Source organism: Canis lupus, chromosome 33 (genome assembly GCF_048164855.1).
Source record: "Canis lupus baileyi chromosome 33, mCanLup2.hap1, whole genome shotgun sequence".
NCBI lineage: Eukaryota > Metazoa > Chordata > Mammalia > Carnivora > Canidae > Canis > Canis lupus.
The window spans coordinates 6,264,811-6,290,952 of record NC_132870.1 but is presented as its reverse complement, the minus strand read 5'-3'; the positions used below and the strand labels follow the sequence as shown (position 1 = coordinate 6,290,952).

General features: G+C 37.9%; 1 pseudogene; it reads right to left on the bottom strand.

The window, feature by feature from the left end:
• Positions 1–24,657: 24,657 nt before the first annotated feature.
• On the bottom strand, positions 24,658–25,560 carry LOC140623858 (large ribosomal subunit protein eL6 pseudogene; annotated as a pseudogene).
• Between the last annotated feature and the right edge of the window lie 582 nt (positions 25,561–26,142).

The following is a 26,142-nucleotide window of genomic DNA, read 5'->3' as shown; positions in this document are numbered from 1 at the left end:
GGGTGATGGGCACTGAGGGGGGCACTTGACGGGATGAGCACTGGGTGTTATTCTGTATGTTGGCAAATTGAACACCAATAAAAAATAAATTTATTATTAAAAAAAAAGAAGACTACACCACACACAAAAAAACATTTGCAGATTTTAAGGCCTTTCATAAGAATTACTAAATTGTTATCTTTTTTAAAAAGTTTTATTTATTAAAGTAGTCTCTACGCCCAATGTGGGGTTCAGAATCATGACCCAAGATCAAAAGTCATATATTCTGACTGAGCCAGTCAGGTTTCCCTAACATTGATTTCTAAAATGATTCTATTGGGGATCCCTGGGTGGCTCAGCGGTTTAGCGCCTGCCTTTGGCCCAGGGCGTGATCCTGGAGTCCCAGGATCGAGTCCCAGGATCGAGTCCCACGTCGGGCTCCCAGCATGGAGCCTGCTTCTCTTTCTGCCTCTCCCTCTCTCTCTCTCTCTCTCTCTCTCTCTATGTCTATCATGAATAAATAAATAAAATCTTAAAAAAAAAGATTCTATCACTGTATACATTTGCCAGCAGGGTATAAGAATGCATTTTTATTTTCTTTTTTCCCTTCTTTGCTTTTTTTTTTTTTTTTGAGAGAGAGAGAGAGAGGTGGGGGGAGGGGCAGAGGGAGCGGGAGAGAGAGTCTCAAGCAGACTCCACGCTCAGCATGAAGTCCCATGCAGGGCTTGATCTCACAACCCTGAAATCATGACCTGAGCTGAAATCAGGAGCTGGATGCTCAACCAAGAGCTACCCAGGCATCCCCGAGGGTGCATTTTTCTAATATTGGGTTGTTTTCTTGAAAGAATTTTGTCGACTTGATAGACAAAATGATGCTTGCTTTCTTTAATTTGGGCTTCTTTAATTAGCAATGGATTAGAACTATTTTCATATGTTTATTATCTCTTTTTATGTGTGTACATACATATACATCTACTGTGCTGTGTGTAAATGTGTAAACTGCTTATGTCCTTGGCCCAAATTTTTTTTGGCATGTTAAAATTTTTCTATATAATATAATGAAAATACATTTTCTCATTTGTCATGTGCCTTTTAATTTTGTTCATGGAGTCTTTTGATATGTTCAGTCAAATTTAATAATTATTTCTTTTGTGATTTCTGTTATGCTTGGGGAGGCCTTATCTGACACTAGGGAAGAGGAACTTTCATGGGAGATGAGGGTCAATTGTGGGGGAGCAAAAGGGAGTAGACAGAAAGGTTGATTAAGCCTGAGGCTAACTCCAGCATCCTAACAAAGGCCTGGAATTGTATCTTCTACTTCCTTCATTTTACAGATGAAGGAGCAGAAGTCCAGGGAGAATAAGAAATAAGATTGAAGCAGTAGATTACAAAGTCTCCTAAAAACAGCATTATCCATAAAGGGATATATTACATTTTTATAAAAAATTAGTTAGTGTTGATAAAAAGAAAAAAACCCTTTTGTGTTCATATATGTTTATGTTGCTCACAACATTGAAATGAAGAATTTAAAATGCCCCAAAAGCTGATTACATCTTTACATATGGAATTGATGGTTCTAATTTCTTTCTATTGATTGCGTAGCATTTTATAAAAGCTGTTGGATGTCATGGTGCTTACCCAGAGCAAACTCACTGCAGCGGTCATCATCTGTCTGTAATTGTTAACAGTGTCTACAAATTAAACTGGAGCTGCTGGAAACCAAAGAGAAGAATAGCCTGTATAGTGCACAATATCTGGTAGTTTGTTTTGTTGGCTCAAGGACTAGAAACAAACAGCAAATACAGAATATCCCAGAAGCAGACCTTCAATCTATAAGGTAGAATGCAGGGCTGCCAGATTTTTAAAAAAGATTTTATTTATTTATTCATGAAAGACACACAGAGACAGGCAGAGACACAGGCAGAGGGAGAAGCAGCTTCCCTACCTGCTTCTGGGATCACGCCCTGAGCTGAAGGCAGATGCTCAACCACTGAGCCATCTGGGCATCCCAGGGCTACCAGATTTAACAAATAAAAATATAGGACACCCAGTTAAATTTGAGTTTCAGATAAACAATAAATGATTTTATAGTAAGTATGTCGCAAGTAAAGCATAGGACATAACTAAAAAATTATTCATCATTTATCTGAAATTGAAATTTAATGAGGCATCCTACATTTTATCTGGCAACCCTAGCAAGCAGGACTTTTTATTATCCATATTAAAATACTAAACCCATCGCATGCATGGATGAGCCTGGTTCTGTATCACTGCATTTATAGTGGCTGAATGAAGAACATACTTTCAAGGAAAAGTTCACCAGGAATCTCGCATTGGTGTGAAAATTAGCAATAAGAAGCAGAGATACTGTATTAGAGTCTCACAGCTGGCATAACAAAATACCACAAACTGGTAACTCAAAATAACAGAAACTTACTGTGTCACAGTTCTGGAGGCTGAAAGTCTAAAATCAAGGTGTGGCAGGGCCATGCTCCCTGTGAAATCTGCAGGAGAATCCTTACTTGCATCTTCCTAGCTTCTGGTAGTTTGCCAATAATTCCTGGTGTTCCTTGGTTTGCAGCTACATTACTTCTGACAGTCTCTGCTTCTGTCATCATGTGGCATTTTCCTGTGGCATTTCTTAGTTGTCACATGCTGTTTTCCTTTCATAAGGACACCAGTCATCTTGGGTTAGGAACTCACCTTAATGACCTCATCTTAATTTGATAACATCTGTAAACCCCTATTTCCAAATAAGGTAATATTCACAGGCACTGGGAGGTTAAGACTTGAACATATCTTTTTGGAGGGACACAACTTAACCTGTAACAGGTATGGTTGCCTAATATCTTTAATTATTTATAAGAAATAAAAACTAACTGTAGTCATTTTATTATTTGTTAATTCTAAGAACAGATACTGCCTGGGCAATTAGCTCCTATTCAGTTGTTCTCTATAGGAAAGGTTTTCAGTTTTTAAAGACCAAATGGAAGTTTTTATGTGAGGTCCTAGAATTTAGGCTTATACTTTTGGCCTGCAGCCCAAACTTGATGTTAGAAGGAGGAAGCTCTGGGGATCGCAGAAGTTCATGTTTCTCTGAACATAAGATGAAATGTGCTTTTAAACAAAAGTAATAGTCATTGCTCTGGACTCTCAGCTGTGATGAAGTAGAGATTCCCTCTGCAGTTCCAGAGGGACCCCTCATAGTCACTTCAGTGACTTCTAGTATAATTATTCCAATAGAGGAGGAGATATTATAAAACTTCCAGAAACTTTTGCTTTCAAAACATGGAAAGCTTTTTTATTTTAAAGTGCTTTGGAAGGGTCTTTAGACAACACAATTAGAGCAACTCCTTAGTGGCAGACAAGTTGTAAAGGAGAACCTGAGTGAACATCAGAGGTGGCCAAACAATACCTGGATTTAAGTTATATCAGCAACATGGTATAATCAATTCACAGCTAGACCAGTTCAATTTTCTAATTCAGAATAAGTCAAGGAAAGGAAGGCATTTGTTTTGTTTTGTTTTTTATTTTAAAGATTTTATTTATTTATTCGAGAGAGAGAGAGAGAGAGGCAGAGACAGGCAAAGGGAGAAGCAGGCTCCATGCAGGGAGCCCGACGCAGGATTCAATCCTGGGTCTCCAGGATCCAGGATCATGCCCTGGGCCGAAGGCAGCACTAAACCGCTGAGCAACCCGGGCTGCCCTGAATATGTTTGTTCTTAGAAAGATGCAATGAGAGCATTGAAAAACATTTTTTTTAAATTAAAATTACCCTAATCTCAGAAATCTTATACAAATATGTTCATTTCTGCAACTTCCCACTCCTTTTGTATTACAGTGGCATAGAGTTTTAATGTTGGTGTTTCCCTATGGTAAAGCAAAGCATATTTTTGTAACTTAAAAAAAATATATCCTTTGAAAATGAAGGCCATCCAACTTTAAAAGACATCTTCTACTTGAGCCTGTTATGTAGAAAGAAAGATTACAATAAAAATGTTAGGAAATTGTTTGACATGGTAAATAAGGTTGGTCAAGACAGGGGACTTTTTTTTTTTTTTAAGATTTTACTTATTTGTTCATGAGAGACAGAGAGAGGGGTGGTGGCAGAGACACAGGCAGAGGGAGAAGCAGACTCCATGCAGGGAGCCCGATGCGGGACTCGATCCCGGGACTGCAGGATCATGCCCTGGGCCAAAGGCAGGTGCTAAACCGCTGCGCCACCCAGGGATGCCCAAGACAGGGAACTTTGGTTGTTGTTAGGGATGGTTGCAGACTGAGTGTCTTACCTGTAAACTTGTGATTCAGGTTTACAAATGTTTCACCTCACAAACTTAAGTCTAGATATAAGAGATTATTTCCCATGATTTTTTCATGCTCATTTGGAATGGGAGGAACTATGTTTTTTAGGATTTATTTACTTATTTTAGAGAGAGAGTGAGCAAGAGAGCACATGAGTCCTCAAGCAGGCTCCTTAGTGAGCCCAGGGCCCGATGTGGGGCTCCATCGCAGGACCCTGAGATCATGACCTAAGCTGAGATCAAGAGTTAGACACCCAACCAACTGAGCCACCCAGGAACCTGAGGAAGAATATTTTTTGTAATAGATTCATCTCTGATATTAATATTTTTCACTGTGTGTTCTTAGGCAATATCTGTTAGTTACTAACAGAGTTATTTTCACTCTGTAGCCAGAGTGATGTATTTTCTTGGCAAATCCTGACCCAGTAGATCTGTAGATGCAGGGATATTTTCAAGATGGGAAGGGCCTTGATTGGGTGTAGGTGGACTTACACAGTGATGTAAGTGATCCTAAAGACTCCACCAGGAGACCACTAGAACTGATAAATGAATTCAGTGAAGTTATAGGATACAAAATTAATAGATAGAAATCTGTTGCATATCTATACATTTCTATACATTAATAATGAAATAGCAAGAAGAGAAATGAAGACAACAATACCATTTACAATTGCACCAAAAAAATGATAAAATACCTTGTAATAAACTTAACCAAAGAGGTGAAATGTCTGTACTCTAAAAACTATAAAATATTGATGAAAGAAATTGAAGAAATACAACAAAATGAAAAGATATTCCATGTTCATGGATTGGAAGAACCAATATTGTTAAAATGCCCATACTACCCAAAGCAATCTACAAATTAAATGCAATTGCTATCAAATACCAACAACATTTAAAAAATATTTTATTTATTTATTTGAGAGAGGGGGAGAGAGAAAGAGAAAGAGCAACCATGTATGAACAGGAGGAGAGGCTGAGGGAGAAACAGACTCACCACTGAGCAGGGAGCCAGACATGGGGTTGGGTCCCAGGACCCTTGGATCATGACCTGAGGCAAGGCAGATGCTTAACTGATTGAGCCACAAATAATCCTAAAATTTGTATGGAACCACTTAAGACTCAAAATAGCCAAAGCAATCTTGGGAAAGAAGATCAAAGCTGAAGGTATTAAAATCCCAGATTTTGAAGCTGTAGTCATCAAGACAGTATGGTACTGTCACAAAAATAGAACCCTCTTGCACTGTTGATGGGAATGCAAACTGGTGCAGATGGAGGTTCCTCAAAAAGTTAAAAATAGGGCAGCTCCGGTGGCTCAGTGGTTTAGCGCTGCCTTCAGCCCAGGGCCTGATCCTGGGATCCCAGGATCGAGTCCCGCATAAGGCTCCCTGCATGGAGCCTGCTTCTCCCTCTGCCTGTGTCTCTACCTCTCTCTCTCTCTGTCTCTCATAAATAAATAAATAAAATCTTTAAAAAAAAAAGTTAAAAATAGAACTATCCTATGAATGAGCCAGCAATTGCACTACTGGGTAATTTACTCAAAGGATACAAAAATACTGATTCAAAGCACCTCGATGTTTATAGCAGCATTATTAACAATGGCCAAAGTATGGAAAGAGTCCAAATGTTCATCAACTGATGAATGGATAAGGAAATGTAGTACATATATACAATGGAATATTAGTCACCAAAAAGAATGAAATCTTGCCCTTTGCAACAACATGGATAGAGCTAGAGTGTATTAGAAGGTCCTTAGAAACATTATGTTAAGCAAAATAAGCCAGAGAAAGACACCATAAGATTTCACTTATATGTGTAATTTAAGAAACAAAACAGATGAACATAAGGGGAGGGGAAAGAAGAGATGGAAGCAAATCATAAGAGATTCTTTACAAAGATCAAACTGAGGGTTGATGGAGGGGAGGTGGGCAGGGGATGGGCTAAATGGGTGTTGGGTGAGGAGGGCACTTATTGTATTGAGCACTGGATGTTATATGTAAGTGATGAATCACTAAGTTCTACTCCTAAAACCAATATTACACTATATGTCAACTGGATCACTGTATGTTAATTATACTTCAATTAAAAAAGTTAAAAAAAGAAAGTTGAACAATTGGTTGCTTCCACCCCCTCCCATCATTCACTTCCTCTGCTTCTTGTGCCTGAAAGCTGGTAACACTGAAGGTCCTATATATCCATCTCACCTTGGCCTAGGTTCAGAGCCAGTCCTCCTTGAAGCAGGACCTGTGTGGTATCAGGTCCCTCACTCTGCACTTAGCACTAGTCATTTTCCTACACTTGAGATTGGGTATACATGGAGGCTCTTGCCTCACTCCTTGGCTCTCCTGTGTTGTCAGCCTGGGTTTCATGCTCCAGTGACTCCTGGGCTCACTCTGCCTGGGGTACATTCTCTCCATCCTGTGTGTGCCAGCAACCTGTTCTGGCTGTCAGCTCTGGTGCCTGTTAACTTGTTTTGTTCTTGTTAAGCCTTTTCCTAGAAGCTACAACCCTGCTTTTGCTTCCAGGTTGGGTAATGTGGGCTCTGCTTTGCCTTTGACAAATGTTATCATGTCACTCTGGAATTTTCTTGACCCTGGATTTACAGCTGCTATTTTTCTACCCACTGCTGAGTAGCTTCCCCCAGTCTTCTCTTGAACTTTCTTTGTGGATCTTTGTTTCAACCACTGATGTTCTTTCCATTGTTCCAAGCCCATATTCTTTTGCTGGCTAGATCTTTTCAGGCAACTGTCTTAACCTGGTTCTGACACACTTCTCTGGTATCCTAATTTTCTTCCTCTCTACCTTTTCTATGCTTCTGGCAAACCACATCTGTCTGATATTGAGTTCTGAGACATAACAAGATGGGCCCACTGTTTCTGAACCATTTGTGGATTTTTGTCTTGAGAGTGTTTATACATCCTAATATTGAGTCTTCCTAGGTTCCTTCCATTTCTGCATTATCTATTCAGAACTGTGGTAAAGACAACTTACAGCATATGCTCAAAAACCATTTATTGATTAATGAATTCATGAGTGAATGATTGAATAAAAAAAAAAAAACAAAGCTCAGGAAGGATATCTGATTACTCACAGTAAATTGTAGAAGAGCTGGAATTCAGAACTAGTTCTGCTGGACTTCGGTGCCCATAGGAAAACACCCAAAGTGACAGCTAATTGATGTAGTGGAAGAAACACTCATAATTCTCTCCCTAGCCAGGGAGAGTTAAAGAGGAAACATTGATAGGTTTTAACCTTTTTACTTGGCTTCTAGTTTTACAGATTGTGTGTTAGAATGTTGACTGTGAACTGTTGTACTGCTATAGTGTCTGCAGTTATGTTGGAAAAATGGTAGCTGTTTTGTGTGTGACCCAAGCAACATATAATGCTCCTCAATAGCAGTGAAAGTGAAGGGTTCTTTTGAGAGATCCCTGGGAGGAGAAGAGCACCAAAAGGGGATTTGAGACTTGATTGTCATGTAGTTATGTTGTAACAGCAGGCAAACATGTCCAAACAATGGGTTTGATGTTTTATGGTCATATATCTGGGAAGACTTGGAATAAGGGTTTTTTTTTTTTTCTTTTTTTAATCCTGGGATGACTTCAGGGAGGTATTTGAAGGCTCCTACATATGCTTCAATGCTTGAGATATTATATGCAGACATTCTTAATGTATTGTGTGTTTTTTCTTCTTTTTTATTTTTTTCCTTTTTTTTTGGTGCCATAGATCCCCTTGGTAGTCAGAAGAAAGTTTTTGAATGCATAAAATGAAATATGTAGGATTACAGAGAAAACAAGTTTTATTGAAATCCAGTTATCACAATATAAAGGTCTAATAACTGCTTTTGAAATGGTGATGTGTATAGATGACATGGCAAAGACTCAGCAGTTAGGAAAATATCTGTGATTTCTGTTGGTGACAAATTCATAGGTACTGCTAGTACTACAGTGGTTGGTGCCCTATATTATGATGGAAAGAAGCACAAGTTAGAGGTTTGTTGGGGGGGGAGGAGGAGAAAGATAATTTTTTTTTCAAATCCAAGTTTACAATGCCCCAGGTGAAGAACACTTTCTCTTTTTTTATTTTTATTTTTTAAAAAGATTTTGTTTATTTGTTCATGAGCAACACACAGAGAGAGGCAGAGACATAGGCAGAGGGAGAAACAGGCTCCATACGGGGACCCCAATGTGGGACTCTATCCTGGGATTCCGGGATCACACCCTGAGTTAAAGGCAGACGTTCAACCGCTGAGCCACCCAGGCGTCCCAAGAAAACTTTCTCTTTAGGTAGGAGGACAAACTGGCTGGAAACAGCCACAACAGAGCCAGTTAGCCAGGCCTTCTCATCGGCGGCAGAGGGATCTATAAGGCAATTACGGTGTGACAATTGAACCCAGATTCATCACTCCACGTCTTTATGTATCACTATCTTTTGTGTCGTTGAATGAGATATTCTGGCTCCATCTTTGTCCAAAGGTTAAATGTAGTGATCTATGTTAAATGAAATATGTCACATGTCTTCAGGTCCTTAGAAGCAAAGTCAATATTTAGTAGGTGTAATTTCATCCAGACAGATGTAGGAAAATTAAATAGGAGAGATCAGTTTTCATTATTCATGATTCTTTCTTTACCCCATTTTTTTTTTCTTTTTGATGCCCTTCCTAATAAATATTGCCTCTTGATGATAATTTCCAGGACCAAAATGAGAAAAACCTGGATTAGTCCCATTTTCTCCTTCAGTAAAATGGTTTGTTACTAATATTATTATTAATAAGTTAATAACATTTCTTTGTTAGTTGGAAGATACTGAAAAAAACCCAAAAAAGCCAAAAAAAAAAAAGAAAAAAAAAGAAAAAATCACCTTGAAGTCTAGCTATTTTTGGGAGCTGCATAAAGTAAGACATGGAAGTCATCCTGTTCTCTGCACCCCTCCCCCACAAGAAAAAGACAGTTAATAGTGTGGGTTTAAATTTTTTTTTTCAACTTTTTCCAGCCTGGTATCTCTGGATGTGTGTGTGTGTGTGTGTGTGTGTGTGCGTGTGTGTGTGCATGCTTGTGTTGTTTGTATTTGTGTGTGTTTGTATTTATGTGTGTTTGTGTATGTGTGCATGTGTGTATATGTGTGTGTTTTATGGATCATTGGGTTCAGCTGTGGTAATTCTACTGCTTTCTATCTGGGGTGCTTTTCCGTACAATTTCTTTGGCAAGGTCGGTGTTTTCAGACGTGGTCCTTGGTCCCTTCTATTCCAGTGGTCACAGAACACTGCTCTCCCCTGACACAGGGATGAAAATTGTTACCCTAGTCTGGTGAGCTATAGGGATTGATTAGTTAGGAACAGGGATTTGTAGGATATTCTTGAGGCTGGTTCACTAGACAGTCTTTCAGCATCTGCTTCCTTTGCTGTCCTTCACCATGCAGTAGGAATGCCAAGTTTTCCTGGATTACTTTGCGGTGGGCTTGGGCATGTGTCACTGTTCTGCCAGTAAGAAGTAAACAAGGCTGTTGAGAGTTTTGAGGGGAGCCTTTGCTTTGAGACAGACTGCTGCTGCTTTCTTCTCACGCTGTCCGCAGGGGTCCGTTAGCTGGAGCAGGAGATGCCGCCTTTGGACCACAAGGAAGACTGACAGAACCGACACCAGTGCCTGTGACTTGAGGCCAGCAGGCTGTCTGCTTTGAGGACTTATTGTGGTGTGGGGGAGAAACCTCAAACTCTTAGGTGTTGAAACTAATATTAGTTGGGTTCTCTGTCACTTGCCTCTAAATGCAAACCGTAATTAATTCAGCGTGTGTCTCAAGCTGGAACCATCAATTCCTTCTTAAGACTTTTTGTGGGAGCTAAAAGGGAAGGCAGCTTCTCCCCTCCAGCATTGCTCAGTTGGCAGGATGGGCGTCTGGGTGTTCAGGGGCCTCTTCAGCTACCCTGGAAAAAGGGTTTATCTGAAGAATGAAAGGAGTGACAGACACATCAGGAGAGGACAGGAGAGCCTGATGACATTCTTTGAGTTTCTAACTAAATCCAGTCATGTCTAAAGCTTGGAGTTCTGGGTGTAGAATAATGTTTCACCCTGTATGTTTCTATTCATTTTTAGTTATGTTTCTCTCACTTGTGACCAAGAATCTCCAAGGGACTCATTCTCCTACACTCCTATGTATGCCTCTATTCCACAGAGACATCCATGGTTAGTATTTTGATATAAATCCTCCAAGATACTTACCACACACACAATACTTATATACATACAGGTAGTTTTTTAAATTTTATTTTATTTTATTTTATTTTATTTTATTTTATTTTATTTTTTTAAGATTTTATTTATTTATTTATTTATTCATGAAAGACTGAGAGACAGAGAGAGAGAGAGTGCCAGAGACAAAGGCAGAGGGAGAAGCAGGCTCCATGCACCGGGAGTCCGATGTGGGATTCGATCCCGGGTCTCCAGGATTGTGCCCTGGGCCAAAGGCAGGCGCTAAACCGCTGCACCACCCAGGGATCCCCAGGTAGTTTTTATTTAAACATAAATGGCATTATGTTTTATGTATTTTCATGTATGTTTTCTAAACACATTTTGGATATCTTTCCATGTTAGCATGTATAGATCTACTTCATTCTTTTTAACAGATGCATAATATTTCATGGAATGGTTTTATCAAAAAAACTTTTAATTGTATTTATCTTGATGGATATTTAGATTATTTTTATATTTCTCTGATTATAAACAGTACTGTACTAAACTTTCTTGCAAGAAATCCTTGTGTAGTCATACAAGTATTTTCTAGGATGGATTTCTTCAGTAAGTGAAATTAAGGGTGTTAAAGGATTTGTATGTTTTTAAATTTTAATAGATAGTGGTCAATTTATTTGCACAAAAATTATATTAATTTAAACTCCTTTGGGACACCTGGGTGGTTCAGTTGATTAAGCATCTGACTTGATTTCAGCTCAGGTCATGATCTCAGGATTGTGAGATCAAGCTCTGTGCTGGGCATAAAACCTGCTTAGGATTCTCTCTCCCTTTGCCAAATCAAAACCAAACTCCTACTTATCCCCAGAACAATAAATTAATTTAAAGATTTTTGTCAAGCTTGGGTTGTCTGAATGGCTCAGTTGGTTAAGTGTCCAACTCTTGGTTTTGGCTCACATCATGATCTCAGGGCTGTGAGATCGAGTCCCACCTTGGCTCCATGTGGAGCAACACAGGGATTTTCTCTCCCTCTCCCAGTGTCCCTACAGTCCACCCCTCAATTCTTGTAAACTGGTAGTTAAAAAATCATCACAGTTTTAAATTAGCATTTTCCTGACTATTAAAGTTGGGCTTATTTAAAAGATTTTATTTATTCATTTTATTTGAGAGAGAGGGAAGACGGGAGAAAGAGAAGGGGGAGGGACAGAGAGAGAGGAAGGGAATCTCCAGAAGACTCCTTGCTTGGGGGTGGGGGGAAAGACCTGCCTTGGGGCTCAATCTAATGACTCTAAGATCATGACCTGAGCGAAAACCAAGACTTGGACACTTAACTGACTGAGCCACTCAGATGCCCTAAATTGAGCTTATTTTAAAATATTAGTGACCATTTACAGTTATTTTGTGAATTGCTTTTTCATATTCTTTACACTTTTTCTCTCTGAGTTTGTCTTTTTTTTTTTCATTAATTTGTATGACCTCTTGTGCATTGAGGGATATGTTAATGTTTTAATGGCTATGAGCATTGCAAATAATTTCTTCTAGGTATTTTTTTGTGGGTTATCTTTTATTTTCATTTCAGACATTGGAAAAATTAGGCTTAAAATGTGTTTTCATAGTTTGATAGTAATTTTGAGCAATTTATTAGACCACCAGTGCAGATGCTCCACTTGTGTATTTTGTATCTATAAATATTAGTTGATTATTTAGTGTGCTGAAAAGTAGTTTTTAATTGGCATTACAATTTTAAATTGTTATTTAAGGGGATCCCTGGGTGACTCAGCGGTTTGGCATCTGCCTTCCGCCTGGGGTGTGATCCTGGAGTCCCGGGATCGAGTCCCACATCAGGCTCCCTGTGTGGAGCCTACTTCTCCCTCTGCCTGTGTCTCTGCCTCTCTCTCTTTCTGTGTCTCTCATGAATAAATAAATAAAATCTTTAAAAAGTTATTTAAATAATATACATAAACATAAAATTTACCATTTTAACAATTTTTAGGTATACAATTCAGTGGCATTAAAGTACATTAAAGTACATTTACTGTTGTGCAAATATCACCACCATCCATCTCTAGAGCTCTTCTTTCATTATCCCAAAGTAAAACTCTCTGCCCAAACAATAGCTCCCCATGTCCCTCTCCAACCCCATTTTACTTTCTGTCTCTATGATTTTGACTACGTTAGATACCCTATATACGTGGACTCATGCGATATTTGTCCTTCTGTGGCTGGCTTATTTCATTTAGCTTAGTGTCTTTAAATTTCATTTGTGTTTTTGCATATATCATGATTTCCTTCCTTTTCAATGCTGAATAACATTTCATTTTCTCACCACAAAAAGAAAAAGGTAACCATGTGAGGTCAGGTATGTGCTAATTGAGTGCATTAAATCACTTCACAATGTATGTGTATATTAAGTCACATGTTGTATACTTTAAATATATGCAATTTTGCTTGTCAATTATGTGTCAATAAATCCAGAAAAAAGAAAGCACTGTTTAAAGATACGTGCATAAAAATATTTCATTGTATGGAAGTCCTGTATTTTGTTTATCCCTCATCTATTGACGGACACTTGAATTGCTTCCAACTTTTGGACTCTGTAAATAATGCTGGTATGGACATTGGTACACACATATCTGTTTGAGTCTCTACCTTCACTTTTTGGGTTTATACTTAGAAGTGGCATTTCTGGATCATATGGTAATTCTATGTCTAATTTTTTGAGGAATTGCCATACTATCATCATCATCTTCTTCTTCTTCTTCTTCTTCTTCTTCTTCTTCTTCTTCTTCTTCCTTCTTCCTTCTTCCTTCCTTCTTCCTTCTTCTTTCTTTCTTTTTTTTTTTTTACCATACTATCTTCTACAGTGGCTGCACCTTTTTCCATTCTCACCAGTAATGCACAAGAGTCCCAATTTCCCCATATCTTTACCAACATTTGCTGTTTTCTGGTTGTTTTTTTAAAAAAAATTTTATAATAGTCATCCTCATGGGTGTGAAGTGATATCTCATAGTGCTTTTAAATCAATATTTCCACATATAATGTAGGGTGATCATTTGTGACATAAATTATAAGTGATTTTTTTTAAATTCAAAACTGATGTTCATGAATGATTTTCTTTAAAAAAACTAGAGTAGGTTTTTTTTTAAATATCCTTTTTTAAAAATTTTTATTTATTTATGATAGTCACACACAGAGAGAGAGGCAGAGACACAGGCAGAGGGAGAAGCAGGCTCCATGCACCGGGAGCCTGACGTGGGATTTGATCCCGGGTCTCCAGGATTGCGCCCTGGGCCAAAGGCAGGCGCCAAACCGCTGTGCCACCCAGGGATCCCTAGAGTAGGTTTTTTAAAAAAGGATTTTATTTATTTATTTATTTATTTATTTATTTATTTATTTATTTATTTATGAGAGAGCAAGCAAGAGAGCAGGAGCAGGGAGGAAGGACTGAGGGAGTGGGAGAAGCAGACTCCTTGCTGAGCAGGGAGCCCAATGCAGGGCTTTATCCTAGGACCCTGGGATCATGATCTGAGCCAAAGGCAGACGCTTAACCGACTGAGTCACCCAGGTGCCCCAAAACTAGAGTGAATTTAACATAATTTCTTTAATAACATCTGGTTCATTTATTTGCATTCTAGTATGCTTCCCTGAGTGGGAGAATAAAGGCTAGAAGTATGTTTTGTGCATCAAGAATTAAGTATAACCTGCACAATGAGTAATCTGAGCATGTCCATCTCAGATGTATGAGACTATGCCAGATGTTAGTGAAGTAAATGAATAAAACAAGATCTCTCATAGTCTAGTATAGGTTTACAGATGGGAAAATTATTTTGTTATTAATTATATTAATGGAATTTGATGCAATAAAATGGCCAACTATTTCCAAGATATAGCAAGACTTTTATATTGGACATAAGTCTTTATACTTCTCTCATAGTCCTTGAATCACCTCTTTCTCCTGGAGGAGCCACCTTTCTCCTGACACTGCCACCTTTGCTGGTTCCTTGGCATCCTGGAGTCTGAGGTTAGGCCTTGGATCTCTACACATCCCAAATGCTGAGCCCCACCTGCATGAAATTAGCCTTCTTCCTCTGTGCTTGGATACTCAAAACATTGGATTTGGCCTCCTGAGTGGGTTCTGGGGGGCTGGATGGAGGGCCCGGAGGGAACTTGATCGAAAGGGCACTGGAGATTGTGGGGACCTGGGCAAATAACACCTTCTCCTTTCTTTCTTGGACTGTTCCGGGGTCACTACTGCTTGCAGTCAATTCCAGAGAAGCCACCTGTGCCAAGTGAACAGTCTGGCTGCCTGACCCGTGGTCTCTGAGATTGATGTAAGGCCGTCAGTGGTCAGGAGGTGGCACTGTGTCGCATTGCTTTGCTGCTTTCCTCATCTCTCCCCTTTCCTCTTACCTAAACTGTCTTGGACTTGAACTTCCAAATCGAGTATTAGCACTTTAATTCCCACCATAAGTTCTGCTTCCTGGAGGAATTGGGCCGAGGCATCACTCAATGGATATTTTGTGCTGAACTTTCCTGAACTCACAGACCTTATAATCCTGGATGGTTCTAAAACTCAGCGAATTCTGATATTTTCAAAAATGCTTTCTCTCAAAGCAGTTCAAACTACGGTTCTATTTCTCCTTGGCTTTAAGCCATGGATATTGAAGTTTAGGGAAAAATTATTATTAGAAATATAAGAGAAGTTCCATTACCATATATGATTATCTTCTACTGATCATACATATAATACATGTTCATTGCAGATATATCAGAAGATAAAGGGAAAACATAGTAATCGTAACACAGAGGCTATAGTTGGTTGATATCTTCCCTGCCTGTTTTCTACATATACATACGTATATGTATGTGTGTATGCATCTATATGCATATATATATATACACATATATAACTTTTTGCAGAAACGAGACAGTTTGAACAGTCCATTCCATTTTTTTAAAGATTTTATTCATTTATTCACGAGAGACGGGGAGAGAGAGAGAGAGAGAGGCAGAGACACAGGCAGAGGGAGAAGCAGGCTCCCCGCAAAGGAGCCCGACATGGGACTCGATCCCGGGTCTCCAGGATCAGGCCCTGGGCTGAAGGCAGTGCTAAACCGCTGAGCCACCTGGGCTGCCGAGTCCATTCTATTTTGTAACCAGCATTTTGTACTCAATCTGTTATGAACATGTTTCTGTGCTATTAGTTCTACAACATTGTTCTTTTTTGCCTGGCTGCATGACAGTCCATTAGTGCTATAGTATGCTTTAATATTAAGTAGATTCTTGTGAGAATCACATATAAAAGAATCTTTTAAAAAGTTTTTAGTGAACTCTAAACCACAATACTGATGTAAATTGTAATAATTATTATTTGCTGAACTAGAAAGTGGAAGAACTTCCTTGTTTGTGGTTATGTTTCTCTGACTAATCTCTCACTTTAGCTTTTGTCTTTTCTGAGCCGTCTGTTCTGGAGATGTTAAAATAATAGTAACTGAAGTCAGTGAGACTTTCTGTGCTTCAGGGCAAGGGATTTGAATTCTTTTGCCCTGAAGAAAACTCATGAAAGATATTCTGTGAGTTTTTAAGACATTCTTTCTCTTTGGAGGGCTGGTGAAGCAGATTAAACAATGAGCTTACTTTGTATGACTTCTTTATGCATGCTCAACTTTTTACATTCCTAATAAGAAATGCATGACCACTACATACTATTAATGGGCAGATGTGCAGTGTAATCTCAGCCATGTCAACCCTTTTTTGACACCGCCTAATGACTTCTACTGTGTAAAGAATAATGGCACCTGGAGGGGTTGTAATAATGAGCAATTTCTTTATCAATAATACATAGAACTAGTCAGTGCCAAGGTCCAAATTGTTAGGTAAATTGGGCACAAGTCTCTGGTGGTCACTGGTGTTTCTCCATGATTATCAGAGAGTAGTTTCACTGACTAGATGAATGGAAAGCTGTATGGGTAATTTATGAGTGTCTCCTAAGGGATATCCTCTGCTTGGAGTGGATGTCATCCTTTGCCTGATAGTGGTGTCTGGGTTTGGATTGGAATTGGTAGTTGTTGGGCCTTGCATGTTGAAATAATCTGTAGTTAAGAAGTTGTTGAACATTTACATCTTTACATTACTCAGAGAGAAGCTAAGGCACATACACAGGCCAAATAATACAAGGCACTTCCCTTTGGCAGCTGAAGACAAGGTTCATTTTATTCAAATCTTTGGCTGTGGTGTTTGTGATATTCAGGGCATTTTCTAACCTTGAAGATCCTTTGGGGTTTTTATCTGAGTCAGAAAAATTTCAGTAAAAGGAAAAAAAGCATTTTCTTCAAGTGTAAAAACTTCTGAATTGGGCCCAGAAAAATGTGGTTTGGTCTCTAGCAGGGTATTCTTTTTTCCAGGCAGGTTTAATTAATATTTTATTTATAATGTTTGCCAGAGAAATAAATCCAAGGCTGTTGCTTCAGAAATCTGTCTAAGGAATCAAAGAGAGGGGATCCTTCCTGCTTTTGGGAAAGGCACTATTCATTGCTTTGGCTGAGGAGACTTAGGAACACCTTTGGGGTGCTTTGGGCCTACTTTACTTTCTAGGCTGCTCACGAAATGGTCTCATCCCTGCTCATCTTTATTTCCCTCCTCACTTTAATTAGATTGGAGAAATATATGTTTAACTGCAATTAAATGTCTAGAAGTTTACTGTATGAAAAAACATTTATAATAGTCCTCTAAGCGGGCACCTGGGTAGCTTAGTGGTTGAGCATCTGTCTTTGGCCCAGGGCATGATCCCAGAGTCCTGGTATCGAGTCCCAATGTCTGGCTTCCTGCATGGAGCCTGCTTCTCCTTCTGCCTATGTCTCTGCTTCTGTGTGTGTGTGTGTTTCTCATCAATCAATAAGTAAAATCTTAAAAAATATAGTCCTCTAAGCAACTTATAATGTGGTGATAAAGCATGGGAATTGTGAAACTGACACAAATTAAGTATTTTTAATATTACTGTTTAGAGTTTTGGATTCTTATTGTTTGTCAAAATACAAATCCACCTCCTGTGGTGCTTATCATAATGTTTGTTTTTCTGATTTAACAATTAAACACTTTTGCATTTGCCTTATTGGAAGGTTTTTTTTTTTTTTTTTTTTTGAAGAAATGTAGAAGTTCTTTATTGTTGGTTAAGATGTTGAACTCGACTCTAGATCTACTTCCCAGAAAATAGATTCTACCTATGATTTGTATTTATTCTTCTGTGACATTTGACATAGTTCTCATTAGCAAAGCTGACCTTTGTTTGATTCCAGTGGCTCTAAATGATTTCTTTATACTCCTTTTTTTTTTTTTTTTAAAGATTTTATTTATTTATTCAGGACAGACACAGAATGAGAGAGGCAGAGACACAGGCAGAGGGAGAAGCAGGCTCCACACCGGGAGCCCGATGTGGGACTCGATCCCAGGTCTCCAGGATCACACCCTGGGCCAAAGGCAGGCAGTAAACCACTGAGCCACCCAGGGATCCCCTTTTTTGGGTTTTGATGAATGTCATGTCCTTGCTGTGTGATGTCACTCAGCCATCAGCATGTGACACGGGGAAGACATTCCTAGGAGGGAATTTATTTTTATTTTTTAAAATTTATTTTATTTTTTATTTAAATTCAATTTGCCAACATATAGTATAATATCCAGTGCTCATCCCATCAAGTTCTAGGAGGGGATTTAAAGGGAAGAAGGTCCATACAGACACAGTATCAACTCTGCCGTCATTGCCCCTCCTCTTTCATCCAACAAACCTCTCCTATTATTTCCAGAGACCTCACTATCCTTCTGTCACCGCCTTGGCTTTCACATATTTGTTTCCTGATTACCCTTTTGTGCTCTGATGATGGACAGGTAAGTAACCCCATTAAGAATCTAGTGTTTGTAGGAGACCAAAGGAAAGGCATTATTTCTTTCTCGCTCTTCAGCAGTGTGAATATTCTGCCCCTATTTTGTTATTGATTAAGGAGATGTGATGGCCCAGGATGTCCTGTTCTTCAGAGCTGCACTCTTCAGTGACCTAACTGTGTTCAATTGTGGTTATTACCATACCAGGCACATAGTTGCTCAAAAAGATTTCTTAAATTGTTAAAAATGACATTCAGTGTTTGTGGAGTCCTTACTTTAAGGTGGGCACTATTTTGAGTGCTTTCTATGAATTAATGCATATTTAACAAATATGAAATATGATGACATGAAAGAACATTCTTTTATTTGTTATCTTTAGAACATTCTAATAGAAGAAAATGCTTTTGAACTTGATAGACATTAATCTGGTCGTGTTTTTTGTCTTTGAACTCCTTAAGGTTTATTTGAAATGTATTTAGGGGACACCTGGGTGGCTCAGCAGTTGAGCATCTGCCTTCAGCTCAGGGCTCAATCCTGGAGTCCTGGGATCCAGTCCCACATCGGGCTCCCTATGGGGAGCCTGTTCTCCCTCTGCCTGTGTCTCTGCCTCTCTCTCTGTCTCTCATGAATAAGTAAAATCTTTAAAAAAAAAAAAAAAGAAATGGTATTTAGAAAATTACCTGTGATAGTTATTAAAAAAATTTAATACTACATTTATTTAACCAAATATCTCTGAAATACTATTATTTTAACATTTAATCAACATAAGGTTATTAATGATATGTTTCACATTTTTATGTGAAATTTTTTAATCTGGTAGATATTTAATTGAAATTTCTGGACATGTTCAAATTCACTTTGGAGGTTACTAAGAAATATTTACTGAAGGCAGCTACTCAGTTCTGTAAACTTTTCACTCTTTATTTCTTTGCTTTTGAAGTAGGTGTTTAAATAATCTCAGGGATCTGAGGAAACAGTAAAGAAATTTCTATCTCTCTTTTCTCATATTTGTTTGTTTGTTTTTAGGGAGGGGAGGAGCAGAGGGAGAGGCAGAGAGAGAATCTTAAGTTCTGGGTGCAGAGCCCGAAGTGGGGCTTGATGTCATGACCTTGAGATCATGCATGACCTGAGCCGAAATCAAGAGTCACACCCTTAACTGACTGAGCCACCCAGGCACCCCTCTCTTTTCTTTTTTTTTTTTTTTTTTTTACCCCTCTCTTTCTCATATTTAATAGAGTGGTTGGATATTTGGAAGTTTGGAAGTCATTATTGTAAACCAAAATTATTAAATCTTAATAGTATTTTCTTATATGTATTTGAAAAATGGATATTATAGTTTCATGCCACAGAAACTTGTGTACTAATAAACTCTTAATGGATTGTTTTGTGATGCATTATGCTCTTTTCCCTGAGAACTCTTTTGCAGGGAGAAAATGTCTATCCTGAATGTTATAAAAATAAGTCAGGTGTATTAATAAACAGCATGGCAGTGCCATTTATATCTTTGTCATAGTATAAGACCTTTAACTTAGGATCTCAGTAAGTGTTTGTTGAATAAAGATAATTTGGAAAACAGGCAAAAAATCATCCCGTATTCTCATCAGTGGGTAAACATATCCACTATTAGCATTTATGGGTATTTCATTCCAGAGTTTTCCCCCCTCAAGGATAATGAGCATGCCCATGTTGTTACTATGATCTTTGTAACCATCAGTTTAAGTATGTTTTTTCAAAATGGAAATATCTTTATATCCTTTTTCTCATTATGATATGAAAGAAATAACAAATTCAAACCTTAAGAAATGCATTAAGTGCAAAATAAAAATTCTTTATAGTTTTACTTCCCATAGATAACATGTTTAATAGTTTTTTTATTTGTCACTTGAAGCACCTACTCATTATTCCATTTAGTAGGTATAAATTACTTAAGTTTTTAGTTTTCTTAGGTTTTTCATTATTATTAGATATTTAAGGTTTTTCTTCCAATTTTAGCTATTATAAGTAATACTCCAGTGAATATCTTCACACACAAGCTTTTCCCATATTTATTTCTTTGAGATAAATTTTTCAAAATGGAATTATTGTGAATGAAGTTAAGGCCTATAAAAAATATTTTCAAATTGCTTTCAAAATGGTTGTGCCAATTTACATTTTCAACAAGGTTGAAATCTGGTATATAAAATATAAAAATACTAGGTTCACAACACTAGCGCAAGAGTAGAATGTTATTATTTGACAAAGTACTTGCTAATATCATGAAAAAAATAGCACTTCCCTGTGGTTTTATTTTGCATTTCTTAAATTTCTATTGGGATGTTTCCCCATGTGTGTTTACTAGTTGTATTTTCTTTTGTGGTTTATCTATTTATATTATTAGGTATCAGAATTGTGAGTTTCTCCTTATTGTATATATAAACCATATAAATTTTAATGGGAAGGATCATTTATGTACTATATAACCTAATTTTTTCTCAGTGTATGCCTTTTAATTTTTTTATTATTTTTTATTTTTTATTTTTTTAAAATATTTTATTTATTTATGACAGATACAGAGAGAGAGAGAGGCAGAGACACAGGCAGAGGGAAAAGCAGGCTCCATGCACCGGGAGCCCGATGTGGGATTCGATCCCGGGTCTCCAGGATCATGCCCTGGGGCAAAGGCAGGCGCCAAACCGCTGCGCCACCCAGGGATCCCTATGCCTTTTAATTTTGATTTTTTTTTATTAACTTGGAGAAATTTCCCAAATTTTGAATAATAAAGGTATCAATCTTTTTTTCTTCTATTGCTTTTGAGCTTAGGAATTCTTTCTCCCTCCAGATGTTTTATAGTGTTTCTCCACTATAAGTTTTAACTACTTAACTTTTTTTAAAAAAATTTATTTATTCATGAGAGACACACACACACAGAGCGAGAGAGAGAGAGAGAGAGAGAGAGAGAGGTAGAGACACAGGCAGAGGGAGAAGCAGGCTCCATGCAGGGAGCCTAATGTGGGACTCAATCCCGGGACTCCAGGATCACATGGTGAGCCAAAGGCAGATGCTTAACTGCTGAGCCACCCAGGTGTCCCTTAACTACTTAACTTTATGACCCACCTGGATGTTATTTAGTTATGACAAGAAAGGAGTTCTCTACTTGTTTTTTAAAATTTTTTATTAAAAATTTTTTTTGAAAAATTTATTTATTCATTTTATTTGAGAGAAGAGCATGAGCGAGCTGGGAATGTATGTGTGTGTGTAGAGGGGCAGATGGTGGAGCCCAACATGGGGCTCATTCCCACAACCCTAAGATCATGACCTGAGTTGAAACCAAGAGTTGGACACTCATCTAGCAAAGCCACCCAGCAGCCTCTGTGCTTAATTTTAATATTGTGCCTGAAGAATTTCTTTGTTAATCATGAAGCTGGTTGTTGGTTTGATATAAAAAATAGCTTCTATTTACTTGGTGCTTATCATGTACCAGGTGCTGTGCTATGTATACATGAGGTCAATAGTGGTGTTAGTTGACCCTGAGTCTGTTAAAGTTTCCCCTCTTTTCTGCCTTATTTTTAGGCTATTAACAAAATCAGGAATGGAAGTTAATTTCATCAAATGCCTTTTTGCCATCTGGTGGTTTTTATTTGTTGATGTAATGATGTCATAAATCTATGTTTGAACCTTTGTATAAATTGGTATTCTTTCTTATTCAAAGAAAGAATTTGGATAACTTCTAATTATTCATATATCAGGGTAAAAAATTGATGACAATTTGGGGCAGATGATTAAATGGAGCATTATCTTATGGATTTTTTGTTGAGCTTTTTGTTATAGTATATTCTATTAATAAATTTCTCATGATTGAGGCATTCTTACTTTCCCTGTTTAATTCTATTTGGTTGCCTTAGAAGATATTTTGTTGAATTCTAGTCTCCTACTCCTATTTGAAAAATTTCGAAAGTCTCCTTTCTTTCCCCCTCCCTTCTTTTCCTCTTTTCCTTTAAAAAATGTTGTGCTATTTCTGTAAGGCTTTGGCGTTATAGCTATATTTGCTTTTCTAGAGTTAATTAGGTTGTCTTCTATTTCTTTATGTTTTGGAACTGGATCTATTTATTTAATATGACAGTCTAAAAATTTGAAAGACTTCACTTATAAAACAGCATAAGCTAGGAACATAAGCATTCTGGTAAATAAGACAAGAAAAAGTGTGAGAAGATAGTATACATAGTTTTTATTCATTGAAAATGTCTGCCTTTCTTTATAAGTTAATTTTCCTTCTTAAATAAGAATAATAACAAGGACCTTTGTATATTTGAGATTAATGTAATATTTTAAACTGGAATTTCCCTGCTGCCATAATTACATTTGCTGCTCCATCGGTTCAGATCTGATAGTCTGTTGACATTAGTGGTTCCTGAAAAGCTTCTTGATGGTTTATTATTTATTCTTGTTCTGCACAGGCAACAGATCCACTAATTTTCTTCTTTGTTGGCATCTTGTTTAGAGCATTTTATTGGAATGACTCTTGGGGCTCCCCAGAAGGTGGAATGTCCTTTTCTTTTGGGAGAAAGCATGGTGCAAATTCTGAGAGTAAAGGCTACTTTGGAGATAGATGGATTTGGCTTTCCCAGCCCAGCACACCATTTAGTAACTGTTGACTTTCCTAAGTCTCATTTTCTTCATCTGTAAAGTGGGAACAGAAATAAGCCTTAAGACATTGGTTTTACTAGAAAATACTTTTTAAATGCTGAGCATATATTCTGACACAGTAAATAGTCAATGGTAGCTCTTCTTTTTTTTTTTTTTTTTGGTAGCTCTTCTTATTTGATGCTTTATGTTCATTGCCTCTTTACACGGACAGTGTCAAATGTGTTCAGAGATGTAAAAAATGCTAGCTTTTTAACTTAAAAAGTAACTTAAAAATAAAAATTAATTTTATTGAAGTATAATTTACATAAGGTATAATGCTTCCATGAGTTTTGACAAGTATATACACAATCAAAATATAGAACATTTCCATCTGTCTGAATGGTCCCCATGAGCTCCTTCCAAATCAGTCCCATCTGCCCACTTTGGTTCTAGGCAACTACTGATCTGCTTTTTTTTAAAAAAGATTTTATTTATTTATTCACGAGAGACACAGGGAGAGACAGAGACATAGGTAGAGGGAGAAGCAGGCTCCACACAGGAAGCCCGATGTGGGACTCGATCCTGGGACCCCAGGATCACACCCTGGGCCAAAGGCAGACACTCAACCACTTAAGCCACTCAAGTGTCCCAAGTTCAGCTTTTTATCATAGATTAAATTTGTCTTCAATAGAGTTTCATGAGAATGACTTACACAGTAAGCACTCTTTTACATTAGTTTTGTTTTTCCACCATAGTGTTTTAGAGATTCACCTATGTTTTGCATGGAACAGTTTTTGTTTTTTTTTAAGTTGCATTTGGGTTGTTTTTGGCTATTATGGGTAAAGCTGCTCTAAACATCCATCTAACAATTTTAAAAAATGATTGTGTACACATGTTTCCTTTTGAAGAGATATTTGGGAGGGGAATTCCAGAGTTACATGGTCAGTGTATGTTAAACTTTCTAAGAAATTATCAGTTTATCAAAGTGGCTATACATTGTTTTACATTTCCACCAGCAATGTCTGAGATTTCCAGTTGTTCCACATCCTCACTTACAGGTAATATCATCAGTTTTTAAAATTTTAGCCATTTGAGTAAGGAAGTAGTGGTATCTTATTGTGTTAATTTGCATTTCCTTTGTGACTAAAGATGTGGAGCATCTTTACATATGGTTTTTGCATTCCATGCATCTCCTTTTATGAAATTTCTGTTAAAATATTCTGCCTGGGGGATCCCTGGATGGCTCAGTGGTTAAGCGCCTGCCTTTGGCCCAGGGCGTGATCCTGAAATCGCAGGATCGAGTCCCACATCAGGCTCCCTGCATGGAGCCTGCTTTTCCCTCTGCCTGTGTCTCTGCCTTTCTCTCTCTGTGTCTCTGATGAATAAATGAATTTAAAAACGTTAAAAAAATATTCTGCCCATTTTAGCTGGCTTATTTATCTTCTTTTTATTGAGTTATAAGAGTTCTTACATATTCTGGAGATAAGTCCTTTATGTCAGATACATGCATTTTGAATATTTTCTTCTAGAATTTTTATAGTTTTTCTTTGTGTGTGTTTAGGTTTATGATCCATTTCAAATTAAGATCAAGGTTCACTTTTTCCTATGTGGATATTCAAGCACCATTTGTTATCATTGAACATAGGTTGACTGTATGGATGGGTTTTTTTTTTTTTTTTTAGAAATGGATCAGTTGTTTAATTAGGTTCTTTGTAAGAAATTTAGAACATCAGTTTGTGAGGGAAAACTCCATTTGTGGGAGAAAACACAGCGGAGGTAACCCTGAAGCTGAGGAACAACTTTGATTTTTGGCAGAATTTTCGAATCCACAGCTTTCTGATCAACCTTGTGCTGCTCTGTAATCTTGTATTTCTCCTTTTTTTGTGTCAAAGATCTCCCCTTCCTGGTGTCTGGGTTTAAGCAGCTGCTTCTTCTTGAAATAAGCGTCAGTGAGATGTTTGGGGATTTTCACACTGCTGATATTCAATTTTGGTGGAAGTGGCAATGACAAATTTCTGGTGTGTTCTACGCAAAGGAACTCGGTTGAGGGCCAGAGGTCCAGTCACAAGTAGCAAGCTGCTGTTCAGTTGCTTCAGGAAAACTGCCCTCTTGCCTCTGTGGTGCCCAGTGAGGATGATCAAAATGGTCCCAGGAGTGATGCTGATGCTAGCTTGCAGCTTTCTCACATGCTGACTGAAAGGATTTTTGCCATGGCTCAACAGCTTTCGAGGCACAGCTTTCGAGGGTAAATACCTAGGCATTTTGCGAAGTTTAACCACTCAGGTACCACCATTCTTGTCACCACCAACTGTTTTGTTTTTTTTTTAAACCAACTGGTTTTGTAACAGTAGCAAGAACCTTCTCTTTCTTTTCCTTTTCAACCCTGGATTTAGCTGCCAAATACTTACTTTCCCTTGTACATGGCCTGTCCGGAACACATAGCTGATCAGGAATATCTGCCAATTCCTCTGACTAGGATGGGGTTTTGGCTGCAGTGGGGCTTCCCCTTCTTTGGTTTTAGCCTTGGGGCTGCCCTTCTTTGCCTTGCCACCAGCATTAGTCTCCTTGGCTTCTTCAGGTTTCTTCTCCTTAGTATCTGGCTTCTTGGCTTTTTCGCCCGCCATCTTGCAAGATGGAAAAGAAGGGATGGCTATTTTTTAATACTCTATTCTGTTCCACTGATCTGTATGTCTATTTTTGTGCCAGTACCACTCTGTTTTGATGCTATAACATTATATTAAGTCTATTTTTAAAAATTTTTTAAATATTAAGTCTATTTTTAAAGATTTATTTATTTATTCATGAGAGAGAGAGAGAGAGAGAGAGAGGCAGAGACATAGGCAGAGGGAGAAGCAGGCTCCATGCAGGGAGCCCGATGTGGGACTTGATTCTGGATCCTGGATCCTGGATCCTGGGATCACGCCCTGAGCCAAAGGCAGACGCTCAACTGCTAGTAAGTCTTTAAATCAGGTAAGTGTGGACGCTTTATTCTTCTTTTTCAAAAATTTTTTGGCTATTCTGAATTCTTTACATTTCTATATACATTTTAGACCCAGCCTGTCAGTTTATATGGTGAAGTCTGCTGAGATTTTCAGTGACATTATGAAGAACCTACAGACCAATTTAGTGAGAATTGACATCTTATCAATATTGAGTCTTCTGACCATGAATGGAGATGATATGTTTCCATTTATTTAGGTATTTAT